Source organism: Lepidochelys olivacea, assembly GCF_965140295.1.
Source record: "Lepidochelys olivacea isolate rLepOli2 genome assembly, chromosome: 17".
NCBI classification, from domain to species: Eukaryota; Metazoa; Chordata; order Testudines; family Cheloniidae; genus Lepidochelys; species Lepidochelys olivacea.
Genome location: NC_140427.1, coordinates 3,064,550 through 3,083,113, shown reverse-complemented (window position 1 = coordinate 3,083,113; position 18,564 = coordinate 3,064,550). Strand labels below are relative to the sequence as shown.

The following is an 18,564-nucleotide window of genomic DNA, read 5'->3' as shown; positions in this document are numbered from 1 at the left end:
CAAGCTGGCTTTACCAGCGCTTTGGCATTTAGCACACACGCATGTATGTGTGCACACACACACACTCTCTCTCTCTCAAGGGAAAGAGAAATATTATACTTCCATCATACCAGGAGGAATTCCTGCAGGCAAGCCATTTGTACCTGAATTCAGAGCTATGCAGGGCAGCAGTCCCCTTCAGAAAGCAGGGAAGGTTCCTTATTCCTTCAGCCCTCCGAGTAGAAGTGTACATTGGTAGATGGTATGACAAACCCCAGTCAAGTCTATATAATCTGATCAACTGAAATGCAGCATTTATATTGCAGAAAAGATAACGAGGCGGGCACGAAAAGGAGATATTTGCGGGGGCGGGGGTGGTCTTTGGAGGAAAATTACAGAAGCTGCACCCACAAGCCCTTATATTCCATACGGAGCATCTCCTCCCCAGTAGCCCCACTCAAGGGGCATTTCCCTCACCTCTACCACTGCATTGAAAAGGTGCAGAGTGGGGTTTTTACAATAAAACAGAGATTCAGTCATGATCTAATATGCGGGGTAGGGGAAGGAGAAATAGGAATCCAGCCCCAGAGCTCCCCATATTGTCAAGACCTGAGATCCCTGTGCTGATAGCACAGGGGAATGGAAAGAGTGCCTCGCCCCATCAGATCTCAGTGACCTGTCTGTGGCTCACCAAGCACAAACACCCATCAGCTCCTAGGCTAGAAGAAAGTGAATAAGGGGTAAGGGGCTGAGAAATGCCTGTGGGACTCCCCCTCAGCTTTCAGCCCTCTGGAGTGAGTGAGCTTTAGTGTGCAGAGAGAACACTAAGAGGGTGGTGAAACACTGGAATGCGTTACCTAGGGAGGTGGTAGAATCTCCTTCCTTAGAGGTTTTTAAGGTCAGGCTTGACAAAGCCCTGGCTGGGATGATTTAACTGGGAATTGGTCCTGCTTCGAGCAGGGGGTTGGACTAGATGACCTTCTGGGGTCCCTTCCAACCCTGATATTCTATGATTCTATGAGAAGGGGCAAGGGATCTTTACAGACAGGAATCAGGCAGAAATTAGAACCAAATGTGAATTTCAAACACTTCCAAGTTTGGGGCATATTCAGAGCTAGGGTGTTGGTTTGGCCTATTATAGAGGCAGGGCTATTTGCAAAATTCTTCTCTGGATCTGCATCCTAGGCCATTCAGACCAGGGTATTAGTTTGGGTCCATCTCTAGAATTAGGTTTGGGTTTCTTCCCATTGTGATGTGAACCCAGAATATAAGTGACAGTGATACAACAGCAGTCTCCTTAGAAAAGAAAGCTAGCGACGATTTATTTTAGCCAGCTGTTTACAATCAGATCCTAAATGTAGTGGTGGCCTATACATAGCTCTGCCCTCACTGAGTCCCTCCCGAAACCCTCATTCTAGGGGCTAAGATGCCCTGACACAGTCCCGAAGGAAGCCAATGAAATGCCACGTGTAAACTCTTCATCCAAAGGCTATTTCCAGGTCTTTGTTGTTCTCAAGCTGTGGGCCTTGGATCTTGGAGGCAGGGGCGGCTATGTCCAGGTCTCAAAGCTGCAGACCAAGGAAGATACGTCATTGTTTATTTACCGTATTCAGTCTGGTTTGTCAATCCCCGTGCTATCTGGGGACAGACTAGGTAACACAGACAATAGAACTTTTCCATCCTTACTTTTTTATGTGCTATGAGGCTTCTGAGACCTCTCCCAGTTGCAAGCTATAATCAGAAGGCAGTACCATCTGGCATTCATATTAACAAATTACTAGCAGATAGTTTCATATAAATGAACTCTGCTTCTTCTCTTGGGAGGCAAATCATATTATTTTTGGTGATAAATGTATGGACAACCACTCAGGTTTGTAATACGTAGGGACAGCCTGATAGCACTCAAATCTCCACTCCATGCTGACTTCGGGCGGCTTTCAGAACCAGGAAAGGCAAACTGCAAAATGGCAGAATCAAAAACCAATAGTAAGTGCCAGAGACACCAGGCCAACGTGTACCACCTGAAAAGTTCCCTGTTTGAAAATACACACATACATTTTTTCAACTGAAGTACATTATTGTCTCTTTGTCATTGCTGGTGAGTTCAGTGGGAAACCAGCCCCAGACTCTCTCTCTCTCACACACACAAAGAACTGCTATATTTGTCCTCAAAGGTATTTTTAGCTGTGACAGATATCACATGACCAAAACCCAATGTTGAAAATGCTCAGCATGAGTAGGAAAAAGCCACAACACTTGCTCACTAGAGTTTTGGTACATTGGATATAACAGAGTAACTGTTCCATACAATCCCCCCAAACCCAGCAAATCTACAGTATTTATTTATTAGTAGCCTTTTCTATGGCATTCATCACTATAATTATCTAAGCACCTCACCTACACTAAAGAATTTATCCTCACAAGGGAGGAAAATATCTCCATTTGACAACTGAGGAGCCAAGGCACAGATAGATTAAATGACTTGCACAAAGTCACACTGGAAGTTTGTGACAGGATTAGGGTAAAAAAACAGACATCCTGAGCCCCAGGCCAGAACATTAACCATCCTTCCTTTCACCCAGTAGCAGGGGCGTGAAGTGAGGATATGAAAGTAATTTAAAATTAAAACAAAGAATCGGCAAGATTCACATCTGAAATAGATCTGTCAACCAAATGTGCAAGTGCAGAAAGAGACAGAGCTGGCAAATTGTGCATGCGCACACATGCATCTATTGTCTCCCACCCACTTTATAACCATAATCTCCTAGAACACACATGCCATTGGGCACAATCTGATCACTTACACAGCAGGAGCAGAATTGCATCAGTGTGTTATGAACAGCATTATGATGAACAAACCCTGCCAGTCAGTGCATCATAACAACACAGCACCCCAGGAAACTAAATGTATGCTGAGGCATGCTCTTTTTCAACCACAATCTTGCTTAAGGCACAGTGTGATGGAAAGGATCAAAGGCTGAATTTGAGTTGTGAGGCTCATTTGGGAGGCAGGTGTTCATAAATAGGGATGTGGAAAAGAGGCTTATACAAGGAACAGAAGAGGGCGAAAGCACAACTTGAACCCAAAGATAGGCTCTTACAAACTGAACTTGTATTTGCAAAAGCCCTAGTTACAAAGAGACATTCCATAAACGAGGCTGTGATGTCAACATCAATGTGGTTTTCAAGGGAGTCTCTAATTCAGTTGTGAAGCATGGAACATTACTGTCTGCAGATATAAAACCTAGAGTTAATTACAAGGGAAAGTCACCAGGAAGAGTGGGTATTAGTTGGAGTCGGGCTGTGGCTTTGGGGCTATGTTCACCCTGCCCTTTTTCTCGCTGTGCAGCTCCGATACCAACTCCTCTTTATTTTTCTTTTCTCAGTTTCATTGCTGATGACAGGAAGGAAGTTCAAGGCACTAGCAGCCTATGTGCAGAATGAATCATGGGGCAACAATCAACTTCCATTTTGCTGAAAACACCCTGCTGCTTGGTTAACAAGATGATGCTAATCAAAAGAGTGGATGTAAAGAGTGAACTCCAAGGGCAGTTGCCTGTAAGGGTGCAGCCAGTGCAAGACGCCTGTGTGTGCAGACTTGAAGAACTCAAGAATTTCCTGTGTTTATTAGGGGAACATTACACAGGTCCAGGTTCCCACTCAGATATCCTGTGAGCTCAGCCTATGGCACAGCCAGTAGCTTCCACTTACAACTGCTGGAGAGAACACTCTGCTAGAAGAGGGCAGGATTGTTAGAAATCTCACATAGGAGTGACAGGGAAGACTATGGGAGGCAGATAACCAGCCAGTTTCCTTTGTTCTGCATTGTTGAGATTTCAGAAAAGTAAAGAACAATATTGAAGCATCAAAGAACAGAGAAAAACCAGGACATGTCAACTAAGAGAATGAATTTGTTTTCAAAAGTATAAGGGTCTGTAAGCGACTCCAGCAGTTTTCAGGACCCCTCTCTGATTCCCAAGCAGAATGTTAACGGGTAACAAATGCATCTACTTACAAGAACAGAGAATCATTTAAGATTCCAAATGAGTAAGGGACTATACGGAGAAGGAAAAACCCCACCAGTAAAGAAGCACTTAAAAAAAAACTCTCTGAAGATTACGTTTGCCCAGCTCTGCATTGCACCCCGGCTCATGTGACTCTGCGCTTGCTTAGCTACTATTGGTGGCACCTAAGGAACACAGCTCCCTGTCCTCCCACTGACTCACTGTGGCAGGTGCAGCTCATTAATCCATCAAAAGGAGCTGGGGAATATCCCCTCTGGAGAGAGATACCTAGGGCCTGGGGCTGAGCTGATCTTTCATAAGAACAGTCACACCAAAGGAGAAGGCTTGGGTGGAGTTTGTTGCATTACCTTGTTAAGAGAGCCAGATGTCAGGAAGGGGGAACGTTTTGAACCTACACAGCGAGTGAAGTGTTGATCATTTTCAAGCAGGGTGGGAATACCACCTTTTCACAAATACACATAAGGACGCAACTCCATCTTTTAGTTTAGGTGATTCAGCTGTCACTCTCAGTTAATTCACCAGGACTTCCCAATGCAATGTCAGACTTGTGTACTGTTGGGGGGCAGAAATAATTCCTTACTGCACATATTAAACAACATAGCATATGAAAACTCTTCAGTTACTAGACCAGCTCTGACTCCCAAAAGCTGTTTGAAATGTTAATAGCAATAACATTGCAACTAGGGCTCTCAATTAAACACAATTAATTTTTTTGAGTTAACTGCGATTACAAAAATTAATCATACTGTTGAACTATAGAACAACAATTGAAATTTATTAAATATTTTTGGAATTTTTTCTACATTTTCAAATACTGATTTCTATTAAAACACAGAATGCAAAGTGCACAGTGCTCACTTTATATTATTTTTTATTACAAATATTTGCACTATAAAAATGACAAAGAAATAGTATTTTTCAATTCACCTCATACAAATACTGTGTGCAATCTCTATCTTGAAAGTGTAACTTACAAATGTAGAATTATTTTTGTTACATAACTGCACTCAAAAACAAAACAAACGATGTAAAACTTTAGAGCCTACTCAGTCCTACTTCTTTTTCAGCCAATCGCTAAAACAAGTTTGTTTATGTTTACGGGACATACTGCCGCCTGCTTCTTATTCACAATGTCACCTGAAAGTGAGAATAGGCGTTCCTAAGGCACTTTTGTATCTGGCATTGCAAGGTAATTACATGCCAGATATGCTAAACATTCGTATCCATCTTCATGCTTCAGCCACCATTGCGGAGGACATGCTTCCATGCTGATGATGTTCGTTAAAAAAAAAAAAAAAATTAATTAAATTTGTGACTGAACTTCTTGGGACAGAATTGTATGTGCTCTGCTCTGTTTTACCTGCATTCCACCATATAGTTCATGTTATAGCAGTCTCAGATGATGACCCAGCACGTTTGATTTACAAACACTGCCACTGCAGATTTGACAAAATGCAAAGAAGGTACCAATGTGAGATTTCTAAAAATAGCTACAGCATTCGACCCAAGGTTTAAGAATCTGAAGTGCTGTCCAAAATCTGAGAGGGACGAAGTGTGGAGCAGCTTTCAGAAGTCTTAAAACAGCAACACTCCGATGCAGAAACTACAGAACCAGAACCACCCAAAAAAATAAAAAATGAAAAAAAAAATCAACCTTCTGCTGGTGGCATCTGACTCAGATGATGAAAACGAACATGCGTCAGTCCGCTCTGCTCTGGATTGTTATTGAGCAGTCCCCGTCATCAGCATGGATGCATATCCTCTGGAATGGTGGTTGAAGCATGAAGGGAAATATTAATCTTTAGCACATCTGGCACATAAATATCTTGTGACGCCAATTACAACAGTGCCATGCGAACACCTATTCTCACTTTCAGGTGACAGTGTAAACAAGAAGTGGGGTCTCCTGCAAACGCAACCAAACTTGTTTGTCTGAGTGATTGGCTGAAGTAGGACTGAGTGGACTTGTAGGGTCTAAAGTTTTATATTGTTTTATTTTTGAATGCAGTTATTTTTTTGTATGCAATTTGACATTTGTAAGTTCAACTTTCATGATAAAGAGATTGCACTACAGTACTTGTATTAGGTGAGTTGAAATACTCGATTTCTTTTGTTTTTTACCGTGCAAATATTTGTATTCAAAAATAAATAGAAAGTGAGCACTGTACACTTTGTATTCTATGTTGTAGTTGAAATCAATATATTCAAAATGTAGAAAACATCAAAAAATAGTTAAATAAATGGTATTATTATTGTTTACCAGTACAATATTTTTAATCGTGTAATTAATATTTTTAATTCCTTGACAGCTCTAATTGCAATAACAACATGTTGCAAGCACTACTTTGAACCAAGGTGTTTTCAAAGCCCTTTAATATATTTTCCTTTACAGTTTCAGCAGAAGAGTAACTTACCCCAGAGTCAGCAGTTTATGTGCTTTCAGCGTCTGCTGCAGAGAGGACAGCCAGAAGACTATACCCTGAAACTGGTTTCTACTTGGTGTAAATTGGTATTAGATCAGTTTCCAGATGGTGCACTGTTGGCAGCATTCCACTCTCTGGCTGCACCATCAATCACAATCACTTACACCTTCCAGTAGCAGATAGAGAAAAGAGACTACGGAGAGGCTCATAGAAGGGCTAAGGAACATCTGCTGGAATTTTCTGAAGCCACAGGAATTCCAGTTGCAAAATTATGCAATTGGGATGATGGGGGGGGGGGGGGACTGGGATGTGCCAATGTCACTGCCTGTGCCCTAAAGTTTAGGGAGTAGAAACTGATCTGCACTTACTTCTGCCCAAAAGAAAAGTGCAGGCAGTGGCCTGTGTACTCAAGAATCTGACTGAGGACTAACATGGCTGGTTCCTAAATCTTTGATCGCTATGGAAATTACAGCATGAGAAACCACAATATATATATATATATTGTACCAAAACCAGCATCATAATTACAAAGAAAACAAAGGCTTAGACAATGAAATGAAGCATTCTTCCTGTTTTAAACTGTGCTAATTGATACAAGGTTCTCTCAGCAGCAATGGATATATCACTGACAAAAATATGGGTCAGAAAAGCTGAAGGTGGTGACATGCTTCAGTAATGTGAGTGTGACATAAGTGAGGGGTAGAAAAAGCCCGTTAAAACCCCTCGCTGGAGTAAGGGTAGCTTTACTAAAAAGAAAAGGAGTACTTGTGGCACCTTAGAGACTAACCAATTTATTTGAGCATAAGCTTTCATCGGATGCATCCGATGAAGTGAGCTGTAGCTCACGAAAGCTTATGCTCAAATAAATTGGTTAGTCTCTAAGGTGCCACAAGTACTCCTTTTCTTTTTGCGAATACAGACTAACACAGCTGTTACTCTGAAACTGGTAGCTTTACTGTTGTTTTCCCTTCCATTCAAAAGGGCAAGACATTTACAAGTGAAATGAATGTCCAGCTATGACTTAGTGCTCCCCAGTGGGGGCTGTGCACCCTCAGGACAAGTCATGAGCGGTGAAGAAAGTGCCGTTGTATTCTTATGAAAAATAATAACAACTAATGCCCAATGTAGCAAGTGGAGAGTGAACTAGAGGCTTGGGGGGTCTCCATTTTTTATCTGAACACTTTCACTGCTACTTTCCCATTGTATATGTTTTGAGGCCATCATCCCATTAACAATCCATTGAGAGTGACCCTGTTCAAGCAGCTTAGTAAGTGCCCTCTACCTGGCTGTAACTGGACTATTCAGGCAGCCCAGCAGGTACATTCCCCGGCTGCTCCTCCTTGATTGAAGTGCTGAAAAAGATGGCATGGGATCAGGTGCATGTTCCCCCAGAGCTAATATAATAGGAACTAAGAAGATGGTAATTTGACATTGTGAGGTGCTTCCCCAGAACCACCACATTACTACATTTTTGCTGCATGCCACCAACTCTCAGAGCAGGAAAAGGAATTTAGGATTGGCCAGGATGTGTGTCTGAGGCTGCTTTGAAATAGAATATACTGAATTCAATGGGCTGGTGCAGGGTATCTCTAGGCTTAGAGCTTTATGGTGCATTTCAGGATGATATACATAAAAACAGCTGAGTTGTCACCTCTGTTTTTGAGGGGCTTCCAGTGGAACTGCTGACAGCCCTAGAACAGCTGCAGCATTGCAGGACACAGCTCCTATACAAGATGCATGCCCGGGGGCCCAGCAGCAACAAGAATCAGGACAAACTGATAAAGAAAAATGATGAAGCACATATACTTCAAATCCCAGGAGATTAATGGGTTCTCTAATGTAAGGCAGGGTTTCTGAGTGCAGCTAGCTATGAAGTTTGATTATGGACATCATAAAATACTAGTGCTTCCTTCTTACCCTCAGTCCAGGATCTCAAAGTGCTTTACAGACATCAAACAAGTTACTGATATAGGCTAGCAATATCCAGTTTAGAGACGGGGCAAGTGAGGAACATAGAAGTTAGTGGTCCAATTTTCAGAGGTACCAAGTTCCTGCAGTGCCAGTTGACTTCAGCTAGATGTACATATGCTTAACATCTCTGAAAATCAGACTCAAGTTGTTTTAAGTTAAGCACTCAAAATCAGAGGCTACTTTTCATAGATTCCTAGATTGCAAGGCCAGAATGGACCACTGTGATCATGTAGCCCGACCTCTTCTACAACACGGGCCAGAGAACTTCCTAGAGCAGATCTTTTAGAAAAACATCCAGTCTCCAGTCTTGATTTAAAAATTGTCTGTGATGGAGAATTCACCATGATCCTTAGTAACTTGTTCCAAATAGTTAATTACTCTCACTGTTAAAAATTTACAGTATGCTTTATTTCCAGTCTGAATTTGTCTAGCTTCAATTTCCAGCCACTGAATCATTTTATGCTTTTCTTCCTAGATTGAAGAGCCCACTATTAAATATTTCTTCCCCATGTAGGAACTTATAGACTGATCAAGTCACCCTTTAACCTTCTCTTTGTTGAGGCAGGCTTTCTAATCATTTAATCATTCTTGTGGCTTTTTTCTGATTTTCAAATTTTTCAATATTTGAAGTCTTTTGAACATGTTGACTTTACGGACTTGACCAAATCCAGAGAGTCAGTGGGAAGGTCTGGATTAGAGTTGAGCAGTTCCTCACTCCCAAATAGGTGATCATTCCTAAAGGCTGCCACTCAAAATTAGCCACTTAACAAGACAATTTTCTAGGCCTAAATCTTCTCAGAACTAACTGTAACTTATTATAAAATATTAAGAAATATGCATTGATGGAATGCAAGGAAATTCCATTCTGAGATTCTGGCTCTGCTTTCATGATTTATATACAGTAAAGATTAAATCTTTGTATTACATGGTTGCTAATCATAGAAATTACATAGCTGCAAACCCCCAATTCACAGATATTTAACACACAATAATCATCTTACTGCAGCTAAAATCAATTGGGACATTTCTAAATTCAGCAGAAGAGGTGTCCAGTTGGCATATGCCTCAGGTTTTAATTGCCCCTGAAGCAACTAGGAGCAAATACCTCCACTTCCAGGATTCATGGGTCACCAGCATGAACTTCTCCTTAAAACAAATGGCTGGTCTATTCTTCACAGATGCACACAATACTATCAGCTGTCATCAAACACAAGACCCAGAAATTGAAAGCAAATTACTACACAAGGTCCAGGGCTCATCGTCATGTTTTCTTCTAAAGCACAGTTACCATGAACATCAGCCTGATTTACAAACAGAAATACCACTCAGACCCTTCAAAATCTGAAGGCAACAGACACAATGAGCAGAGAAGCAAGAAAGTAGCTAGAATGAAGTCCTAGCAACCTACATATGGCATAAACCTTTTGACTCCCTGGGGAACAAAAGATGTTGCACGTAGGTGGGCTCACTCTGATAATGAACAAAATAACAATCTCCTTGCATTTCTTTAGCTCCTTGAATCCTAAAGGAACCCAAAGCATTTTACAAGCAATAAATCGGGTACTTGCATCCGCCTACGGATACAACTAGCTCTGGACCAGCAATATTATACAGTAGCATTTAAGAGGGGAAAATTGGGGTACATCTAGTTTTGTAAAATGTAATTCATATAAATGGAACATGTCCAGGACACTGGGGCTAGTTCCCTGTTAACACGTATCATTACATTCACACATCCTCTCTCCTAGTCTCTGTCCAAGCCCTGAAGAATCACAGTTTATAGAACTGGGACTGATCTATTGGGACTAGAGCAAGCACTCTCAGCTCTTGAAGTTCCCTGAAAAGCAAGTGACTAATTCAAGTCTCCAGCAAAGATTCAAATAAGAAAGCAATGATGCAAGATCGTCAGAACATAAAGTTAGAGGAAGATATATTCAACCAAGTTTGGGGACAGTCTGCCAGTCAGAAAAAGTTGAACAAAAGCTTAACAGGTTTCAGAGTAGCAGCCGTGTTAGTCTGTAGCCGCAAAAAGAAAAGGAGGACTTGTGGCACCTTAGAGACTTATGCTCAAATATATGTTAGTCTCTAAGGTGCCACAAGTCCTCCTTTTCTAAAAGCTGAACAAAATCCCGCAAGAGCCAAAATGGTATCAGAACGGAAGAAATGTGCACTGAGTATGCACAGGCATGCCAAGTGAAGAAAGCTGAACAGCGGCCATTGTAGAACTGATCAATGAAATTGTTTTTAATTGTTCACTTTATTAATATAACGTCATAAGTAAAGTTTTATGAAGGAAACTACAGTCAGTCATAAAACCAGGTACCCCAATAACTGGCTAATTGCTGCTCAAATCACTGAAACTTGCACTGCTTCAACACTGTAACTTCTGTTCACTGTTTGCCATTCCTTACACTTGTCCATATTGTAACTCAAACTCCATTTTAACTTGTCCCAAACTCCATTTTGTAAACCCTGCTGCAACCTTCATTTTTGCAAAACCCTGCTGTAATCTTATTAGTGTAGTTTAGATGTGTGAATGAGGTATGTATGGATGATGGAATCAACCTCCAGCCCCACCCGTCCTGATGAAATAAAGTGTAAACACCAACTGCTGAAGATGCAGACAACAACCCTGGCAAAGCAAGAAGATTCCACCCTCAAAAGAAAAGAACAAAAGTACAAGTGAAGAAACATCAAAGCCAGGTCCCAGGCTGAAAGTCATGTCTGTAATTGAAGGGTGATCAATCACACCAAACCCAGAGGCAACGTGACACAGCAAGACCTATAGACTCTGGATTCAAACTAAAGCCTACAAAAAGGATGGGTGAGATGGAAGAATTTGAAGAGTAACATTCTGTTGCCAACATGGAAGGGCATCGGTGCGCGCCCAACAGAGACCCAGCTCTTCCTTATGCCCAGCTTTCCTGGCCAGTTAGCCGCCACAAGCTACAAACCCAAGTGACATTCGGGGTGTGGGTGTGTGTGTGTGCACACAGGTATTAGATATTAGTTATTGGTCTTAAATCAAATTGTGTTATTATAATAAACGTGACATCTTGTCTTGTCCCCTGAAACGATCCTGTGTAGTTTTGTCTGCATAACACCATGCAAGATCAACGGTGTAAAAAGGCAGGTGGAAAGAGCAGCAAGAACAGCTAGGGGGAAGGGGCTGCGAGGGACAGCAGGGCAAGGCACCAAGCTCACTGTGCAGAGCGGCTGGAGGAGCAGAGCAAGAAGGTTAGAGAAGTGCAAAAGGTACAGCATGGGTGCACAGAAAAGTGGGAAGCCATGTAGCAAGCAGTCCAGTGATAAAATTCCTTAGCACTCAGAGGGTTTTCCTCCTCCAAGCCCTGTAAATGTTAACTCTGGACATCCTGTGAGGTAGGGGAATCAGTGTTTTCATTCCCATTTTTACCAGTGAGGAAACAAAGAAATTAAATCAGCTTTGGCAACTCTGCTCTCTCATTTGCCTAGGCAACTCCAGTGTCACTCTTTTTCATCCATCATCAGAGCAGATGGGTGCCTAGGCTAGTAACTTAAAAATGACTTTATCAGTGGAAGGTAATTATCGCTTAGGAATTCCTAGTTCCCAGCCCATGCTCAGTCCACTGATTAGTTCAAACAGCTCTCAGGAAATGCAGAGAGGAAGAGACAAATGAAGAGTTAAACATGTTTAACCAAAGAGCTAGACATCTCCATAGAAAGAAGAATTATTTCTTCCTCAAATTAAATAGAAAACTTAGCCAATGTTCTAACTATTAAGGAGATAGAGAACCTTAGGTTCTGGTCCAGAGCCTATTGAAGGCAATGGGAGTCTTTCCTTTGTCTTCAGTGGGCTTTGGATCAGGCCCTTCCTGTCCAGCTCTCCAGCTGAAATCTGGCCCATGTGGATAGTGACTGAAAGACGTTACAGCCTGGTGGCTGTTTGGTGACCAAGGTTCAATGAGTCGGTGAGTCTAAGCTTGCTCGTATTATCCATCTCACAACTAGAGTAACACCATTTCCCTTGTTAACATTCCTGGAGACAGGCCAAGCACTGAATCAGTCAAAGAGACTGACGTTGTCCCACCCTCTACTAGATCACTCCTGACACGGTTGGAGCACACTGGGGAGGGGGTAGCAGATGGGGAAAAGTTGCTCCACTACTGCCCATTAAGTCCCTTTTCTGTGGGCCAATGCCATCAGTCTCTAGGGCTGTCAATCCCACTCCTTTCACCAGCAACAAGATTCCCTTCCATAAAGATTTAAAATATATAGTGTTTTCCTTTCTGACATTTGTGACCTCTGCCCAACTGTGAATCCAACAGGCTCTGAGCATTAAACTGTAATAACTCAGGGAGCTGGGCAACCTACCAGCAAGATGCTCCGTTACAGCAGTTACCATGGTGACCATTAGAGTTAATGGATATTTAAAGGTAACTCACTCCATCACATCAGTTAGACACTGGGAAGCTTTTGGATGATGGATTCACAGAAGGCTTCGAACCAGAGGGCCCGATTTATTTCTGGAGCACTGGAGTCTATGGAGATGTACCGGCTTACAGCATCATTGAGTTGGACCCAGAATTCCCATTCTATCCAAATCCAAAAGGGAAGAGCAGCTCACCAAATGAGCTATTTCAAGTGAACACACTCAGAGAAATATTGTTTTGGTTCTGAAGGCCTCAGTGCAATAGCTGCAGTTTAGTCATTGGAGAATAACACACTGCCAAAAATATAATAAAGACTAAGAGGCCTTTAAATAGTTATAGATTTTGACCCATGCACAAGCAAGAGGAACCTGCAGATTTGGATACCTGACCACATTTTTGTGAAGTATGTTTGAGTTACTGAAAGGGCAATATTTCACTTGGGATATTACAAGATTGAGATACGAAAGGTTTTAGCTTGTGATCAGACACTGTATGGGTGCCACCAAATAAATCATTCCAGAGTGTGCTGCTGTTTATCCTTCCTTGGTGTTGGGCTGCCAGGGACGGCCCTGCCCTCTGAACCTCACTTTAAGGGGGTTCCTCTCATCAAAGTGGATTCTGCACGAGATGGAATTCAGATGGAGGCACTTGATGTGCTTTTCCCCTTGCACTGGTGCTTTCCATCCACTCCAACTGCATGGGGTCCAGGAACAGTGAAGGGGAAGGTGTCCTGCAGGCGACAGCTCTCACCATTACAGCAAGCTGAGGGTAAATCTAACTACAAAGGGTCCCATCTGTGTGCAAGTCTAGTGGGTATGGGTATGGCCCAAGGGAAATGGTGCCCTATTGTGTGCTATAGGGTAGGTTGTGGTGAGTAGACCCGTACCTGCAGGTATCTGCAGCTGAGTTAAATCCATCTTTTTTCCATGAATTGGAGATAGAAATGTAACACACTGTTGTTTTTAATCCATTGTGTTCCATATGGATTCCATGGGTGTTCCACACAGAGGGATTGCAGGACTGGGCCCCTGGTCCTTAATATCAGGAGCATCTCAGCAGCTTGACAAAGCCTGAATGTCATTTACCAAACTGAGGATTCCTTTGCCTTTTCACTGCATCTCCCCCCACAGCACTTGCCCTCCTACATTGACTTCTTTCTGGACTAAGCCAGGTTTCTTGGAAGAGAACCCAGGCTCCTATAACAAAAGCTTACTTCCCTGGGAGGGGACATCAAAAAACTTGATACACATCGTTTTAGCACATGAGTTACGAGATGTTACGTACTTTTAAAATTGTTAATCACTGGGCGAAAACACAATTATCTCTGATATCAGGGTGAAGGGATAGAGAAAGGGGTGGACCAAATGAAAAGCACAGATACCCTGCACAGTAGAGGGTCTCACTCTTCAAAGGACTTAAAAATACAAAATACTTACAATACATTAGAAACAGAGAGAGAAAACAGGAAGACTCAGACGAATATCCCCCAAACCCAAGTCTCATGCCTCCTGCCAAATTGCAAAACGCAGTCACATGGAACAGGCCTACCTGGTCCTAAGAGAAAGCTTTGGAAAAAATGTAAACAGTCTGTCTTATGCTAACCGGAGTCAGGAGCTTAGTGCACCAGACTGTCTTTTCAGCCTTAACTCTCAAATCCCTGCCCTCGTGGGCTACAGCCCACGTCTTTATGGTTATGTTGGTGGTTCAGCAGAATAATGACAACTGTTATCAGCTTGGAAAGCCCTGTCAGTTCAGTAGAGAAGTAATCCCCTCCTCAGCCTACTTTGAGCTTTGGTTTGCATTTTATGAACAAATTGAGTGAGGTTCAGAAGATGAAGCAACTTCTGCTTTCACTTGCTGAATTCAGAGAGCGGGCAGATTTCACTAGATATTGTACTCTTGAGCTTTCCATCCAAGGATCTGAAACCGCTCTACAAACAGTAAACAAATTTAGTTAAAGTATCATCATCACCACATTATAGATGGCTGAACAGCGAGGTAAAGTAACTCCCCTAATGTCAGTGAGTAAGACTTGGGAACAGAACCCAAGAGTCCTGGCTCCCAATTTCCTGCTCTATCCATTGAACCTATTTATTATGAATGCAGCAAAAAAATTTAAAGGTGGAAAAGGCCCCGAGTCAACAGTAGAAAAGAAGGGAATGGATTCCCAACTGCAAAACAAGCCATAACCTCAACCAGAATATGGCTTGACACCACCTGCTTTGCAAACTGCCCTAAAACCTATGACCAGTGTTTTTTATTTGCAAAGGCACTTCCCGCTTCCAAAGGAGGGTAGAAGTCCCAGCTGGGATCATACTCTAAAACAGTGTTTCTCCACCTTTTAGATACCAAGGACTGGCTTGTTGAGTTCCTAAACTGTGTCAGGGAGATTTCAGGGACTGGCACAGATCCTCGGACCAGTCATTCAGAAACACTGCTCTAAACCACATCAGTGCAACAGCTTCAGCCCTCTCTGCAGGCATTCAGAGCACCCATAGTCACAGTGAATGACATGTGGGGAAGCAGCTTCTCAGCAACCAGCCTACCTAGCTTCTTATAGTCAGTGTTGCCAGCTCTTGGGATTTTATCATGAGTACTGTGATATTCAGTGTTTTATTTAAAGCCCCAGCCCCTGGAGTCATGTTAGTAGGTGAGACTTTCAATTTTCATTAAAACACACACACACACACAAAGTGTCTAGCCTCACGGCTATGGATAAAGCTTGAAAACGTGATCACTAAGGACAAACAGCAGAAGGCAGATAAAAGGAACCCCAAATGTGTTATTTTTAAACCTCACGATTTTCAAGCCAATCATATGACTTTGGAGGCCTGACTCATGATTTTTCAACACTCGGGGCTGGCAATACTCTACACTACATCCAACACTGTGGTAGCTGAGTCTTAAAGACATCCCTGTTTGGCTAATTTTTGCTCTTCTTCGGCACAAGTAGCAGCAGTTCAGAGCATCACAGGTAGCTACAAAAATAGCCCTCTATGCAGAAATACTTGCAGCTCCTTAACTGTCCACAAAGTTATAGGAGACCTACAAAGCTGGCAGCATTTCTGCCCAGAGCCTTTCCGGGAGGGAAGGGGAAGATGAGAGGGGGAAGAGAGAGGGAAACGATTTATTTATTTTGGTCTCCATTGCTAAACTGCTTCTCATGCAGTGAAGTCATTTCTGGAATAACTATGGGATTTGAGTGATTGGTTCCGAGAGCTGCAAAGACTTTCTTTGCAGCAATACCCAAAATAACCGTCCGGGTGCTGCAGCTATGAAAGGTATACTTCAGAATCAGAGTTTCAGACAAGAATATTATATTTACAGTTTAAAAGCCCTGTCCTTCAGGGCACTGACCTACATGTCCATATTCTCCAATCAAAGGTTCAGTGACACTGATCAATTCTCTCCTAAAAACTCCTGTGTGCTACCCTTTAATGAAACTAAACGGATCCTAAATGTATAGAACAGCCACTTGAGTGTGTTTTATAAAAACAATAGCTATTGATCTTTCATCCTTAACACATTTCATTTTAATTACAGGGAGGAGAGACAAAAGAATGTTGGAAAGAGTTCCAGTTAGGGCTATGCAAGTTTAAAAAAAAAAAAAAAAAGCAAGCACTCTCTCTTGACAGAACTGAGGTTTCTCGGAAGAGGTTGAACATTGAGGGCTTAGCAACTCCAAGTTGGCAGTAGGGTGACCAGATGTCCCCATTTTATAGGCACAATCCCGATATTCGGGGCTTTTTCTTATATAGGTGCCTATTACCCCTGAACCCTGTCCCAATTTTTTACACTTTCTATCTGGTCACCCTAGTCGGCAGTGTAATTTCAGGCAAGTTATTCAGATGACAGGCTTGTGCTGAAGGGGCTCAAACAGCACTAACTTGCAAGCGTCCAGTGAGTGATTACGAGAGAGAGAATTTGAAGTTTGGAGTGAGCAGCTTGTTCACTGCAGGTTTCTACTTGTCCCACACATAGCAAGAATTGTCAGTCACACTATCTAGGCCCCAATCCTGCAAACACTTACATTTACTCATATGAATAGTCCATGAAAGTCAATGGGACGACTTGCATACTTAGAGAAAAGCACAGGCTTAAATATTTGTAAGATCAATGTCTTAGTTCACATGTAGAATATAAACCCATGCATGCATGATACTGGGAAACGGGGAAGACATTCATAATGAGAAGAAAGATATTGTGTGGGAAAACATCAGAAGACAATCATCATGTAAGTTCTGGCAATAAATGGAGCCTGTCCCCATTACCCTGGATGCCAGCTAACCACACCAGAAATGGAAAGAATAAATTGCACACCCTTTCAATCCCAAATCACGGATCTGGGAAAAAATAATCCAAAACAACACTCCAGCCACAAAGAGAGCCCAACTCTCAGTGCACAAGTCCCAGCCCTCAACACACCTCTCACTCGCACAAAATTGTAGGGAAATAAATGGGCTTTGCAGGTGCCTTGAAGATCAGCAGATCTGGGCTATTTTGGATCAAGGGAGGGAGGGAGTTCTGAAGTTCAGTTCTCCTCATGAAGAACACCCTGGCTCCTCCTTTTTATACCAAGAGACTTGAGTACTTACTGTATTCAGTTACAGAGGGAATAGAATTGAGAAGCCAGTAGAGGGCAGTGGAACTCAGTGCACAAGTCAGGATGTTGTGCTCAACTGCGTATAGTGAAAATATTTGAAGGGGAAAATAAACCATTGTACAGCGTTAAACATATTTGCACAGAATTATCCAGATCTGCATGTGTGTAATTGTAAACAAGTAACAATGCTGAGGTAAAAGAGAAAAGGAAAACCAGGACAATCTACTACAGAACATCTAATGCATCTAACTCAGTTCAGACCATGGGTCTGATTTTCAGAGGGATACATGGAAATGAGTCACTTTTAGTTCATAAATTCCTTTTTAAAATAACCATTACAATGTTTTCTAACATTTTAAATTATTAAAATTCAGTGCCTCAAAGCAACCCATTCTCACCATAACAGTTATTCCTTGACGGTTAGGCCAAAAACTGCAGATTTTAAAAAAATATATTAATAGTAAAAACTTTCCATAGAACTATAACAAAAACATTTTGTTTGGTTTTAAACCCATCCTTCCCTTCCCTGCAGCAAGCTTAGCAACAGACTTGTGCTAGTGCATGAGAATCAAAAAGTGAAACTGGCCCAGCTATGCCACTACTGAGCAAAATGAAGCATGAACAAATTGCATATATGACTGAAGTATTTATTTTAGCTTACAGCCTCCCTTTTAAGGGGGGTAAGCTTATCAAGGTGGGAAGTATTAATGGGAAGTTTCTATGCTACTGCCAAACAAAATAAACAGTAGTGTAAGAGTTAAAATCCCTTCCTGATCTGACACTAATCAGGATTGCATTTTGTGACTGCAAGACAGATGTTGTATAAACTCTCAGTGCCCCTTGACCATAGAATATCAGGGTTGGAAGGGACCTCGGGAGATCATCTAGTCCAACCAACTACTCAAAGCAGGACCAATCCCCAATTTTTACCCCAGATCCCTAAATGGCCCCCTCAAGGATTGAACTCACAACCCTGGGTTTAGCAGGCTAATGCTCAAACCACTGAGCTCTCTCTCTCCCCCTGATCTGTACAAACCCCCAGGCATGAGTGCTATGTTATGCCAGGGACATCCAAACTTTGCTCAGCTGAGGGGCTGCATGGACAACATCTGTCCACCTGGTGTTTCTCTGTCTAACGTACGTAAAATGAA

At 42.2% G+C, this 18,564-nt stretch overlaps 1 protein-coding gene across 1 annotated transcript in view; it reads right to left on the bottom strand.

Moving 5' to 3' along the window:
- The window catches only part of SPECC1 (sperm antigen with calponin homology and coiled-coil domains 1), a 153,446-nt gene extending 153,284 nt beyond the window's left edge, over nucleotides 1-162 (bottom strand). Inside the window, exon 1 of the mRNA XM_084650573.1 lies at nucleotides 144-162. The gene's annotated coding sequence lies outside the window, so the exon portion shown is untranslated. The remainder of the gene's footprint in view (nucleotides 1-143) is intronic.
- Between the last annotated feature and the right edge of the window lie 18,402 nt (nucleotides 163-18,564).